At 37.3% G+C, this 14,271-nt stretch overlaps 1 protein-coding gene across 10 annotated transcripts in view; it reads right to left on the reverse strand.

Annotated features, from left to right (window-relative positions):
- MLIP (muscular LMNA interacting protein) overlaps nt 1-14,271 on the reverse strand; it is a 106,789-nt gene that overhangs the window by 11,484 nt on the left and 81,034 nt on the right. The gene's annotated exons all lie outside the window — the stretch shown is intronic.

A 14,271-nucleotide genomic window follows, 5' to 3' on the forward strand; every position in this document is an offset into this window, starting at 1 on the left:
TACAAAGTTCTAGCAACACCTGTGGCATCTTGGCAAGTGTATTCCATTGAAAGAAACCCTAGAGTTGAGATATTCATTGCTTCATCAGAATATGGCACATCTCTATCCCAGGCAAAGTAAGAAGGGTCAAATACAAAGACAGAAAGGGAAGTATTGCTCATATTCTGTTCATTTTCTGATGTACAGCTAAGCCCTCTGAGAAGAATTCTCCATTGCTCACAAGAAAGAAAAGTTCCCTAGTCAGACAGTGATCTGAGAAAGCAGCAGCTCTTTTTCTCAAATTGCACAGAGAGCAAATCAATGAAAAACACACTTTTGTTATCACATCCTGGCCTTTCTTGCTGGTATTCACTGCCTGCCCTGTTTACCTGAAATGCCCCTCTGAGCCATGATTCTGCTTTACTTTTTTCTTGAGTATGAGGTCTCAAGTCCATCCTTAGACCTGACAAAATTAATGACTTTTTTTGTCCAAGAAATTTATGTGCTTCCCTTATTTTGATGGCATCCTCTTTTCAAACTAAAGAGCCAAACTGTGTGAGAGTCTCCATAGAGAGGAAAATTATTTCTATTTTCTGGTGAGACACTCTTAATATTAATTATTTTAGAGAGATATGATTTAAAGAAGGCAAGGAATTCACCAATTAATAATAAAGAGGAACAGTCAACAATATAGAGTTCTCTCTGTTTCCACTAGGCTTCTCTGACCAAAACCCCTTGAAGTTATCATAGAAGAATCCATACATTTTATTAGTCAGGTGGGTTTAATCTTAAGGAAGTCACATATGGCTCATTTATAAAGAACTCTAACTAGTACTTTAGTGAATACGGAGCACATAAGCCAAGTGCTGCACCCTTTTCCTGCTGAAATAATAGTTAGTCTTGCAGGTCCCTGAAAGGAAGGTGTAAGGATCTTGCAATCATACAATCATACAGAATCATACAATTCTGCCTCTGCCAGCTGCAAAGGAAATTAATGCCTCGGCCTGGGTGATTTCATCCCAGAGACCCAGAGGCTGATTATCTGTGTTATTTCCATCAAGTGTCAGTGTAAACCAAAATGTGTCTGCCTTGTTGTAGAAAATGTCCCATACCTGTCCTGATTTTAACCAAAAGGCTACAGAATCTTGTCCTTTCCTTCCTGAATTTTCCTTAAAAATATGATTTATTTTTCGTGTTCACGACTGCACACAACACAGTCAATTTAAAAGTACCATAATATGAAGTAGGCAGAATGAGGCTGGATTAGCACTTTCTTACTAGAAATTGTGTGACTATCACTCCCCAGAGTCATATAGGAATGTGCTTGTGTTCACCAGACTTGAGGTATGAATGCAAGTAGGACTTTGTACTTTTTATGGGTGTGTAGTCTCAGTGAGACATCATCAAACTCTGTTGCTGGCATTCTTTAATCTTCAGGTCAAAGCAACTGGCAAGAAGCCCTGTCTCTTATGCAAATGTGTAAATGTTGTGTCTGTTGATGGTGGGACATTAATATTGCTTTTATAATTACCACTCTTTTTTCCTTTGGCAGTTAAAAATTTCTGTATTACTCCTACCAGGTTAATCAATAATATTTAACTTTTCCAGATGCTATTCAGATTTCTCTTAATATGTCATTTTTTCTTTATTATTTCTAACAGTGAAAGAGCAAATCTGAATTTGTGGCTGCAGCATTGTACTGAGGAAGGCAGAGTGTCTTTACAATATATAAGTACTAGCAGCATGTAACTTCAGAAAGAAATTATATACCTTCCCAAAATAACCTCTTACAGACTAAGACAAGGCTTAAAAAGAGGTGGTTAAATAATATCTTAATTAGACCTTTGCTCATTTAGTTCTGTAATCAGCAAGACATATTTACCTTTAAAAGGTCAGTTGATCTTTATTGTGCTATGAATCAGAGCTGCCTCTGAACTAATATAAATCTTTCTAAATTATTCTCAGTATAAGAAGTTTTTCATGAACATAGGTCCCTCTTTGGGACAATCTTTGCTAATTGAAGCACCAGCTTAAAACTGGAACCAGTGAGAAATAACATACATAAGAGGCAAGAATATTTCAACCATAGTAACCAGAGAACATTCACATTTGCACTACTCTGTCAAGTCTTTAATTCCTTTGAAAAGAATTTAGGTACTCTAGTCCCTTATTAAGCATATATACATTCCTTCACAACAGGAAAAATGGCTGACTTCTCAAAGACCAAAAAAAATTATTTAAACACATACAACAAGCAAATATTTTTATAAAACAGTTTAATGTCTTTCCATTTTATCTGAGTGATAATGAACATGAAATACTCAGTACCAATGAATGGTAAAACACCCACAGCACCAGAGGAAAGAAAACTTTCAACTAAGAGGAAAGAAAATAATGTGATGTAAAGGGGAAATTCATGATTATAATGTCTCTAGTCTCTTTGAAATGACACAGAATAAAATCTATTTCAAAAATTCAGTCCTTAAGCACCAAATTATTTTCCATCTTGTACCTCCATGAATAGGTAAAGTAAAATAGAAATATCAATCACAATATAGATTTACAATGTGCCTTCAGACTTCCTCAGTAAAACATCCTGACAGACTTGCAGATCTTTTATTATACACTATTGTAGCCATGTGTTTTTATTTTGAAAAATTCAAAACTCTTTCCAAGTACTGAAAGTACCTGCACAAAAGAAACAACTCTCATGCAAGCATGGCTTCCTGACAGGTTCTTACTAAACACAGGCCTGAAGGACACCAGAGTGCAGTGAGACTGAGAGATTTGAATCTAAATAGAATGAATCATAGAACCACAGAAATATTTGGTTTGGAAGGGACCTTAAAAATCACCTTGTTTCACCTCCTTTGCCACGGGCAGAAACACCTTCTACTAGAGCAGCTTGCTCAAATCCCTATCCAACCTGGCCTTGGACACTTCCAGGGGTGGGGCATCCACAGCTTCTCTGGGTGACAATACCAGAGAATGCCAGAGGCTGGAAGAGTTGCAGGGCTTTGCAATAAGGATTCCTTATCTATAAATGGAGTGGGAGGGAGATCATATAAGCCCAGCAGTGCACCAGTTTTCTTTGGGCTGCTTTTTCTCAGATTGAGTTTAATTTCAGGGCCAGTCCATGATGGATTTGACTGAAGATTTTCTGCCAAAATAATTTTTCACTGAAAAATACTAGAAAGAAAAAAAATAAGCTTTCTGCAAAATATTTTGATTTCTCTTGCAAGTTCTTGCTAGTAATTTAGGAAATTAAAATGAAGTATTCAATTGAAAGAAAACCCATCTGTAACTATAATATTGTGTTTTCTGTCTTGGATGTTTCATTTTGGATCACTTCCATAAAATACTAAAATGATTTCACTATCTACTTTGTGGCAATCATGTTAAGAGCCTCTATTTTCTGCTGTGGGCTAATGAAACGCTGCAGTTCCTTGCAGGGCTAATTTCACTATTGGTGATTATGGGAGCTAGTGGCCAGCAAGGATTCCAGACCTATGATGAAGACAAGAGGCATGAGAACCACAACCCACACATCCATAGAGTAAGGCAAGAGAGAAAAAAACTCTTCTAATCACATGGATTAGAGCTATGTGCTTTGAGCTAGTTCACCTAACCCAAGGGATGCATATTGGTACTGGAGTATTCAAATGTTTTCAAAATTTAATCTGTGTTGGAAAGAGGATGTCAAAATTCCCAACAACACAAGTAATTGAAATTTCCTTCAGCATATTGACTGTGAACGATTTATAGACTCATGGAAACAGAGTCATTGCTTAGATGCTTCCTGCCCAAGGAAAGGGCTCGTTTCTAACTGAATGAAAACATCCAAAGAGCTCTGTCTGCTTTCCAGGTGACACTGTGAAATGAATTGGATTTAATTTTCAGAGCACATATTTTATTACCAGATTTGTTTCTATACTGAAAAAATCCTTGTTATCTGAGCAAGATTCTGATGCAAACAATCTTTTATCTCAGCTACTTTAAGTTCAAACCAGAAACTTTGAATGAATCTTCAAGAGGACACATCTGTAATTGTCACCTATTATATTAAAATTTGCATTCAGATCATATTCTGCCCATAATATAACTACAAAAAATATATCTAGTGTTTAACTGAAGAAAAGAAAAAGCTAGTTCACAACATCTCTGTAAATCAGTAAACACTGGCTTCTTGAATTCAAGATCTGTACAAACTTGAAATTTCACCAGAACTAGTTGTATTTTATGATTTTATCTAATATAATTGAAATTGGAGTGAATTAAGAGTGTATTTCAAAGTATACATTATAGAAATACTTGCAATAAAAATGTCTGTATAGTTCTGGGTGTTTTGGGATAATTTCCATTAATTATGATTTTCTTTTTCCTTCAGGCCATGCTTTTTCACTACCTTCAGTAAAAAGTGCACAAGTATAATTTTTGTTTCTCATACAGGTTTCATATATATGAAATCTGGTTTGGTATTCTTCACTCAATTACATATTTCTGCTAATGCTGTTAATAACAGCCTTCACCTCTAGGTTGCTTCTGTTCTCAGAATCTAGTTGTTAGCCAGGACTAGAATTTCTATTTTATTTGGGAATGTTTATTGTATAAAAAATATATGACTGAAATCCACTATGCAGAAGACTAGATGCCATCACCTTAGAAAGTCAGATAAAAGGATATACTGAAATTTTTATTATGTAGATACTTCTAAGAACGAAGACAAAGCACCTTAGAGCACTCATTGGTGTTTAAGACTGGTTTAATCTGTCCCAGCAGAGACTGCCTATATAGAGAGGAAAAGGCAGAAAGAAACAGGAGTGGCTGTAACTGTGTTTCAAGAGGAAACTTGAACACTCCTGGGTGTGTTCACTGGGAAGCAGCTTTTGGTTTCTAAGCATAAAAAGTGCCTGCTGGGGCTTGATCCTATTGCATTGTGCACATATTTTCTAAATGAAAAAAAGCATTCCAAAAAATGTCAGGGTCCTACCATCAGCAGCTTCTCCTACTGGAAGTAGGACAGTAAGGCTCTCAAACTTGTCTAACTGCCCAGGCCAAAAGCATTGACACAGTAGTCAATTCCTTTCTGTTTCAGTGGAAGAGCTGTCTCCAGAGAAATGGGTAGCTGAGGTCATTCCAGGTGATGCCAGACTTAGGACACCTCCATGTTAAGTGCATGTTCCTGGGTCTCCTGTTGAGTCTAAGATACCTTCAAGTTCTATTGCTAATTCAATGGCTTTGAAGAAAGCAATTGATTATATCTAAAAAGTTATGATCTTTCTAAAAAGTGCTTCAAGAGAAACACCTTTCTTTAAAGATGAGCTGAGCAGGAGCTCTAGATGCTTTTTCTGGAGGCATTATCAAGCCAAATCAAAAGTGATAAATTGTCATCTAAATATGATAATATTAAAATCAGTCATTAAGCCCAAGAAATGCCATAAAAATAATATAAAAAGAAGGCACAGCAATATTAATGATTAATTTCCCAGCAAGGAGGTCCAATTTGTAGCTCAGCACTAATCAACTGACTTGTTTACCTCTGATATCTTTTTCTACACCAAAGCAATTTTTCTGACTTACAGATAGTATATCGACCACAATACACCTACACAAGTGAAGCATTTAAATACCAAAGTTCAAAAGAGAGAAAGAAACTGTCTTCTAGAAAATAAAAGCTGTTGGGATGATGTCTGGGAGAAAACTGCTTTTCCATGGCAACCTTGAAAGGCTGTTGTATTCACAGAATGTCAGTTCCCACTATGCTACTATTAATCAAAAACAAACTCCAATGAGTAGGAGATTGGACGATGAAGTAAACACCAGAGATTTCATTTTAAAAATATTAAAAATTCTCTTTGAATATTCTGCTTACCTATGAGCCTGGAGACCTGAAAGTGATTATGAAAAGTTGACACTTTTGGCACGACTACATTTAGTTATTTCAAGAAAATTCCATTTAGACAATTTAGAAAAAAAATTAAATTGGCTTGAGCACAAAGCTGGAGATTAAAGAGAACTTGTCCTCCACTACTGTTGTAAGTAATGCCTGACCAGACAGAACAGGTAAATTTTTCACGTTTCTCACACCACTTGCAAAAAGACAAAACCCCTCCAATCCATTTTCAAAGGCTGTGCTGCTAAATATTTAACAAATGGGGAGATTGTCATAGGGGTGTTTATAAATTGTGTATTCAGCCCTTGCTGAGAAAGAAAAGTTTGAAAGTCACTAGGGACTTAGAGGCTGTGGAAGCTACATCCACTCCTTTCTTGCCTCTTCACTTGAGTAGGTCATTCCTTTCTCCTTCAAAAAATAGCTGATTTTCTAAAATCTCTGCCCTGACAAGTATTTACATCTATTGTGCCTCCTATAAATCATACAATATTAGAACAGCACAGATTGGAAGGTCCCAGCCTTTTGAGGGAGAGCCTAGGTGAAGTTACCTTGCACCCTGTCCAAACACATCTCGAAAACCACCTGTGGTGGGGACTCTACACATACCTACAGAGGTTGTTCCAGTGATTGGTTCCTCTCACCAAAAAAAAAATCTTTTGGATAACAACATGAATCCTCTCCTACTGCTGGTTGAAACTCTTGTACCTTGTGGTACCATGTGGCTCCATGAGAAGATAAAGCTTTTGTCCTCTCCATAACATTTTTTTAAGTATTGGGATCATATGAGGAGGTCCTCCCTGAGCCCTCCTTTCTCCAGGAAGAAAAGACTTAACTCCTTCAGTCTTTCCTCATAGGGCAGGTTCTCCTTCTCAGTCCTTTGATCACATCTGTGGCCCTTCTTTGGACTCTCACTAGTCTGTCTGTTCATCTTTTTTTGAATTCTGGAGACCAGAACTGGACACAGTATCCCAGGTGCAGGGTGGTGCTCTTCCACAGCTGTCCCTTAATGACTGGAAAGATTCCCATCAGAACCATGCTTTGGAGTAATCCACAGAGCTCCACATTTCCTCACTCTCCATCACTGCAATACTTGTATACTGTTCCTTTTTCCTGAGTTGTTTTATTGAAATCAAAAGGAAAAGGAGCTTTCTTAATAATAAAACTTTTAACTCATGTAATTATTTGAGTTTGAGGAGTTTAAATAAGAGCAGCAACACCTGGTGGCTGGACAATAGGATGGGGAAGCATAGAACAAGAGAGATAACAAGGCAAGTAAGAACTGAATCAGCTCACTTAAGTGGACATTAAGTGAACATTTTTATTTCAGAAGTAGCCTGTGTACAGACATGAGGAGAGAGACACAATACTTGGTTCCCACTGCCTCTTCCTATCAAATCCTAAAATTACATTTTGAAATTATTTGGGACACAGGTTAGGTATTTCATTACTTTGAACAGTTATAATCCACAAAAACTGCCTGGCCTATCTTTCAGCTTCATCTGTGTAATTTCATCACCTATGGAGGTTCAGGTACTTCAAAAAAAACCATCTGGCACCAAGTCAAGACCGTCTAAACAACACCACAGTGCCCTTCCAATAAGCATTTCAGATCATTACAGCTGATCTTATCTTATACCCTGAGCCAACAAATTAAATGATCCAGGTTTTGGATCCTCACCATATCCAGTCTCCCTAATACAAGACATAGGTAATCATTTTGTTTGTTTCCCATTTCCAATTTCCCATTTCTGAGGGAACACTTGTTTAAGGTAATTTTTTAACAATAGTGCAGGTGGAGAATAATTTCATTCACTGTGACCTCCTGTCCCTTTTCAATACTGTATTTTTAACATATTATGAATGGTTATAAGAATTTATACCAGCAGGTTTTGCCCTCTAGTGGAAGGTAAAGCAAAACACAATATATAATTAGGAACTTAACATTCATAGACTGACCCTGTGGACACTGACCACGTGTGTACTGTGTGCCTGGAGAAACAGTGAGTGAGTCACTGCATATCACTCCTTATCCTAAAGGATGAGAAGTGAAAGGGGGAACTCCAGGGAACAAACAGAGAAAACAGTCCAGGTCTAGTAGAGAACAGAAATTCCCATGCTGTCAGGATGTTGTTTACAGAATGGGTCTAACTATTTGAAATTTCAACAACTTACCCTGTGTCAGCTGCACTGTTTCTGCTAATGCAAGTATTTATGACAATAAATTATATAATTTATTTTTGAAAAGATTAATACCTTAGACTTCAGTTGGGTGGTACAGGAAATAATAGCCAAATTTTATCACCATATACTGATTCAAATGTTAAATATTGATCATGAGAACAAAATCAAAATTAATATACCTTTGGTTATCAGTGAATGTTAATATGATAGACCTAAACAGAAACATGAAAAAATTCTAACTGATGAATACTTGCTTTTTGGGGTGAAAAAACCTCTGTTTGTATTAAAAAAACACAGTATTGACATCTGACTATTATGTTTGCCAAAGAACAGCTGACATGATACAACAAAAAATTACACTTAGTTATCTTCAGATACATTTTTCCTGACTTATTCACTTTTATATTCAAATTTCTCAGTTTTTAGCATTGTTTTCATTGGCAACAGCAAATACCTACTTTCATTATAAAAAATGTTTGTATTGGTCATATGAACTATTTGTTTGTTCATGTGAATTGCTTCAATGAACCAGGAGACTTGTCAAAACTACATTATTGTAAAATCTTTTCTGGCTAAGTAAATATGCCAGCCCAGTTCAGTAAAAAATTTAAACAAAACTTTTCTTCTGTTTAAACCAGTCTCTAAGATGTGAAAAGGTGCTTTTGTTCAGGATCTGTCAAAGACAGAATGGAAGGTTGATTTTAGTTTTCGTTTTAGTTCTGGTTCATCCTCATAAGTGGGTAAAATGGTAAATTCTGTAAATCCCACAGGATGGAGGGGCCAATAACAAACACACTTGACATTGCCTATTAACCCAGATCATGCTTCTATGATGGAGAGAGAAAGGCATTTCCAGGTATTCCTTTAGAGTCTAAGTGCTGATCAACACGTATTCTCTGCAGAGATGATACATTTTTCCAAAGCAGTCTTGAATCCCTGTCAAGTGTGCCTGAAACTAGTGACACACATTTCACCCTGGTACTTCCCCTGAAGAAGAAATCATGATACAGCCTAAAGAAACAGCACCCAATGCCTACATTTTAACCTCTTGCATCCCAAACAAAGTACACTGTACATCTCAAAGTGGGATAGTCTCTCCCGGAAACAAGGTTGGATCATTTGCAGACAGATTCTGTGCCAGAAAAAGAGGAAATAGAAGGGATGCATCTGAGAGGTTCCAAACAGCATCTTTTATGAAATTCCACAACAGATACTTTTCTAGGGCAGGAGCTCTCTTGAGATACTGTAAATACCTTCTGTCAGCTGCTCATCAAAAATACTTCCATTAAAGCATAGGACACAATTTTCACCTTACAAAGCTCATTAGCCAGCCTTGTTACCAACACACGTTGGACTACAGAGACTTTTGTCCAACTTCTCCAATGCTGTTTCAAAGAAGATAAAAATGTCCGCAATAACATCATTCATTTTGTACTGGCAAGAGAACACTGCTTGTCAGGATGACAGAGAGCCACTGGAAAAGTCTGCATTTCTCCCAGATTAGTCTCCTTTCTCTCAATCACCAAGAAAAAAAGAAATACCCCAATACTTTAGGGTAATGGGTAAATGTTAAAACTAATCTGAGCATGAGGGATGAAATAGATTATTTCTGCTTCAGAGAAGAAATAGTTTGAATGAAGAGTGGAGCCTGTCCTAGATGGTCTAGAGAAAGCAAGACCCAACAAGAACTGTGTCAGGGAAAGGAAAAGCTGTAATACCTCCAGGGAAGTTGGGCACAGGCTCATCTGAGGTGCATCTCCCATAGCACTTGCCGGCACTGAATCCTGATGACTCAGCTGAATTCTGCCTAGAATTAAAAGGATAACAGCCTACAAAGATCTTGAATCACACTATACTGGATGCTTGCCTTATTGTATAAAAAGTTCTGTCTGTAAGGGCTATAAGGATTCTCATGAATATCATACACAATAGAAGACAAGTGGTTGAAAGGTTCAGGGTTTGGACAGTCAATGAGGGAGATGGATGGAGGACACAAAGGAGACTTAGCTGGAGGGATCAGTTTAGTTGGATACAGAGAGTGCAGGAGACCAATCTTCTATGAAAATAAAGTAAACAGAAACAAATTAATGGGTGCAAAAAAAAGGAAGTTTGGGCAGAAAGTAAAGTGCTTGTCTTGCACCGTTTTATCTCATAGGTAAGGATCCTGTGCTGGGATAAAATGATCATATTTGGGAGACGTAATGAAACAGGAACAAAACCAATGTAAAAACAGTGTCTGAAAGGTACAAAAGATGGCTGTATCTGTATATGAGCTGAAGCACTCCAGGGTTTTTAGCAAGACTCAACAAGACTTTTGAGACATTTAAATGTTAGACCAGTGAAGGTGCATACACATTATTTTTTGCTGCTCTAAGTTATCAACAGTTAATAGCGTTTCTGGTTAAGAAAACCCAATACGTATGCTCTTTTTGTGACTAAAGGATAAAATCCTTTTTAAAAAGAGATTTTCAAAAGATTTGGGATAGAGTCAAGGAGGCATACCCAGGTTTTGGCACACATGTTGCACTTAGATTTTGTCAAGGCTGTTGACACAATACATCCTGGATTCTCACCCAGTTGGTTGGATGTCTAGACCAGAAACTCTACTGTGCCGTGCATTTGAGCCAAAGAGCCAGAAAATTTGTGACAAGAGCTGTGATTAGTTCCAGCAGAATCTAAAGCATCACCCACCGAAAGAGTGAGCATGAGCAAACAGCGGATCAGAGCATGGCAGCAGCCCAGCCACTTCGTACCAGCCTTGCCTCCTGCCGTGCCTCTTCAAAGGCTTCTGCTTCTTCCTGCTTCTGTTAATGATAAACCTTTGCAAACTGGTCACACAGGTTCACACCAGATGTAGCTAATATCTCTTTAGTTCATCCTTATCTTTTTTCCTCCATTGCCCAAAATAATTTATTTTTTAAATGACAAGGGGGTCTGTAAACATTCTTGTTAATAAATATTTGCAAGCGCATGAATTTTGTTTCAAATTGAATTTTTGGTTAAAATCAAAATCTTCATAAAGCTGTCAAATCAGCACTGCTACAGAGTTATATCCAGTTCCAGTGTATTTCATGGTTCTTTTCTGAATGAAGTGGAACATACTTAGAAAATTCCTGGAATGCTACTGAAATGTACTAAGAGGAAAAAAAAAATCTTTCTCATGATGGGAAAAATACAATCTCCAGTAAAGGCATTTAAAGATGTGGGAAGCTTAATACTGTTGGATTGAACCTCAAAAATAATACACTCGGTCTGTAAAAAGTGTTTGAGGGGTGGATATCCACAATGTAACAGTAGTACCGGTTGTACAGGTCCTCAGGGGAAAAAAGAAAAAAAACATGGCAGCATATGTTAACATGAAGAAAAAAAAAACCCAAACAAATAAATTGGTTTTTTTTCCTTTGGTTTATAAATATTTTTGGCACATGAATGTAAATGATGAATGTAAATCTATATTTACAATCTGTATTACAGTCTACATTGTGCCCAGAACACAGATGATGAAAGATATCTGTGAGCTGAGCTACATCCTTTCTTTACTAACTAATTTAAATATTTTTTTCTCTGTTAACTACTTTGGATTATTTGCATGAGATCATCTACTTGTTTAAGAAAAAAACTGCTATTTTTTTTTAAAGAAAATGGACTTTTCCACATAGCAACATTTCTTAATGAAATGAAAAGCAAACAAGCTACTCTCTGGTGTGCAGAAAACAGTGTGTTCAACAGAGAGATGTGAAGCTGAAGGTCAGCAGTTACAGCTGGCTGCATCATTATGTCTCAAACTGAATGTCACCCACATAGACACTGTGCTCAGTGTCACACTGAGAGGTTTGGCAGGGCAGGGAGGTACTGCAGAGGTCTAAGAAAAATCAAAAGAGATAAATTAATAAAGCTGATGCCATCTGGAATCTCATCTACTCTCTACCCTCCTCAAAGATGTAGACTGAAAGGGTCTGTCCTTTCAAGATGGGCTACATGAAGGAGAGGCAGTAGCGTTACCTAGAGAGGTTGTTGTTGGCAACGGTATTAGAAAGAAAGGAAAAGAAAACTCAGAGAGAGGGAGAGAATAGAAATGTAAGAGCTGAATCTCCCAGCATGACTGGGAAAATCTTCAAAGAAAAACAGGGAAAATCTATAACAGTATGAGCACTTTGGCCCACAGCCACAGTCAATGCCTGCTAAGTTCTTATCTGAGGACAGATTAGCAACATCTCTTCCACAGGGAGCAGAATGCCTTGCTCCCAGTCTCCTAGTTTTAATTTCCAGCTGTTATATCCCATGAAAGCAGTAAATTTACCCAGTTTAGGGGAAATATTGGTAGGAAGAACTCCCCCTCTTTATATGTTAGCCTCCATGCAGCCAAAAATGCTTTTACTGAGAGCAGGTGAAGGGGGAGAATGAGTCATTAGTCTTCACAAGCTAAAAACCCCATGGTTAGAGACAACCAGAGCAATTTTCAAGCTGTTGTCTTGGCACCAAGCCCAGTTCCACAGTCAGTGCTGCAGCCCTCCTATAGGCACTAAAACCTCTCCTGAAAGTTCTACAGGTGCTGTAAGATTGTGAACATCCTCACTTGGGCATCCCAGTCTCTTCTACCCACAAGGGATATGATATCAGCAGCATGAACCTACCCTGGGAGGTAGGAGCTGAAATTAAGAGCATATGCTGTCTTGTTCAGCACTTTAATCTTTTCCCTAGATCCACATATTATTATGCTATGAATTGTTCTATGAGACCATGATGAGAATCATATAGCCATTTCTCACACAAACAAATCCATTTTCTGTTAAGTGAATCCATCTGAATACAAGTCACTACTTCTTTTTTCAGAACAAAGATGTCTTAAAAAGATCTTCTAAAATAATAAGTATTTTACAGCAACTTGTAGTTTTACTAAGCTTAGGACAAAAATACCAATTTTCTGGTACTATATAGTGTACAACATAATTTTTTTAAATAAAGGAAGCAAAACTGAAGCTATTAGTTGTGAAATTAACTTTTCCTTCTATTAAAGACAGTGCAGTATTTGTTTTGTTCATTTTAATGTGCAGCTTTTATGTGAAATAATTTTGCTTTCTGCTGTAACAAGAACGTTGGACTTACTATGCTCTCAGTATTTCAGTAATATGTGCCACAAGTAATTTATAAAGTGTAAGTTGATTGGTTTCCACAGTTAGGTTCAAATGTCATAATGCTTCAAGCTCTAGCAATAACCCCGGGTTTGTATTTGTCTGAAAAGATGCCGTTTGGTGATTACATAATCCTTTCTTCAGTGAAACTATAGCCAGCATAATCAGTGTCCAGCCCTGATGAAAGGAAGGTCTGAACTCCCCCTGACTTTACAGGAAGGCTCTGCTGAGGTAGCCTAGGGCAAAAGCTCTCTAGCAACGTGTCCAGACAACTCTCCTGCTCTTTCATCCCAGGAAAATGGCAGCACAGTACCTTGGCATCAGAAGGATTTCAGTAAGTTAAAGCATGAATAACTTATTATCAACTCACTCGTAGTCACTGAACTCAAATATTAATTTTCAATCTCAAAAGTTCAAATTGTAAACCACTAATTCTATTCATTTTTTCTTATATTTTATATGAACTCTAAATTCTATGGAAACCTTCTGATGCCACCCAAATGTGTTGCTGGAGCCCACACATACCACAATTATCTGTACTGCTTCAGTACTCTTGAGAAGTTCTTGGATTTTTCTACATCAAGTTACAGCTATGGAGAGGAATGGAAAGAGCTAAAATTAAATTCTTAATTAAATTCTATTTTAAAAGTAAGAAGACAGGGCTGCCATTGCTAAAATGTCTAATGTGAGTAGTGAGGCACAGGAGTAAGACAAATTCAATCAGTAAGGTATTTTATTCACATCGTGTCTGACAAGAGGACTATTGGCTTCATTTTACTTCCCTTCAGATGGAAGATTTGGAACATACTGAATAGGTTAATAACAAACTCTTAAAGGGACATTCAGATTTTGTATCATGTTTAAGTGTCTTTTCCCAATAATGCACACAAACACAAATGTATGAGGAAAGGCTGTCACAGCCATTTATCTGAAGTTTCTCTAAGATAATGCCTCATACAGGTCAGCACAGTTCAAGATGTGTTTTTGCAAAGTAATCCTATGGCTTCATGCAGAGAGCTGTGGGAGAAGACAGCATGTTTGCTGCCCATCACATGTGGTAGAACTGAATCCCCAAGCTGTGGAGGG

This window comes from Parus major, chromosome 3 (genome assembly GCF_001522545.3).
Source record: "Parus major isolate Abel chromosome 3, Parus_major1.1, whole genome shotgun sequence".
Taxonomy (NCBI): domain Eukaryota; kingdom Metazoa; phylum Chordata; class Aves; order Passeriformes; family Paridae; genus Parus; species Parus major.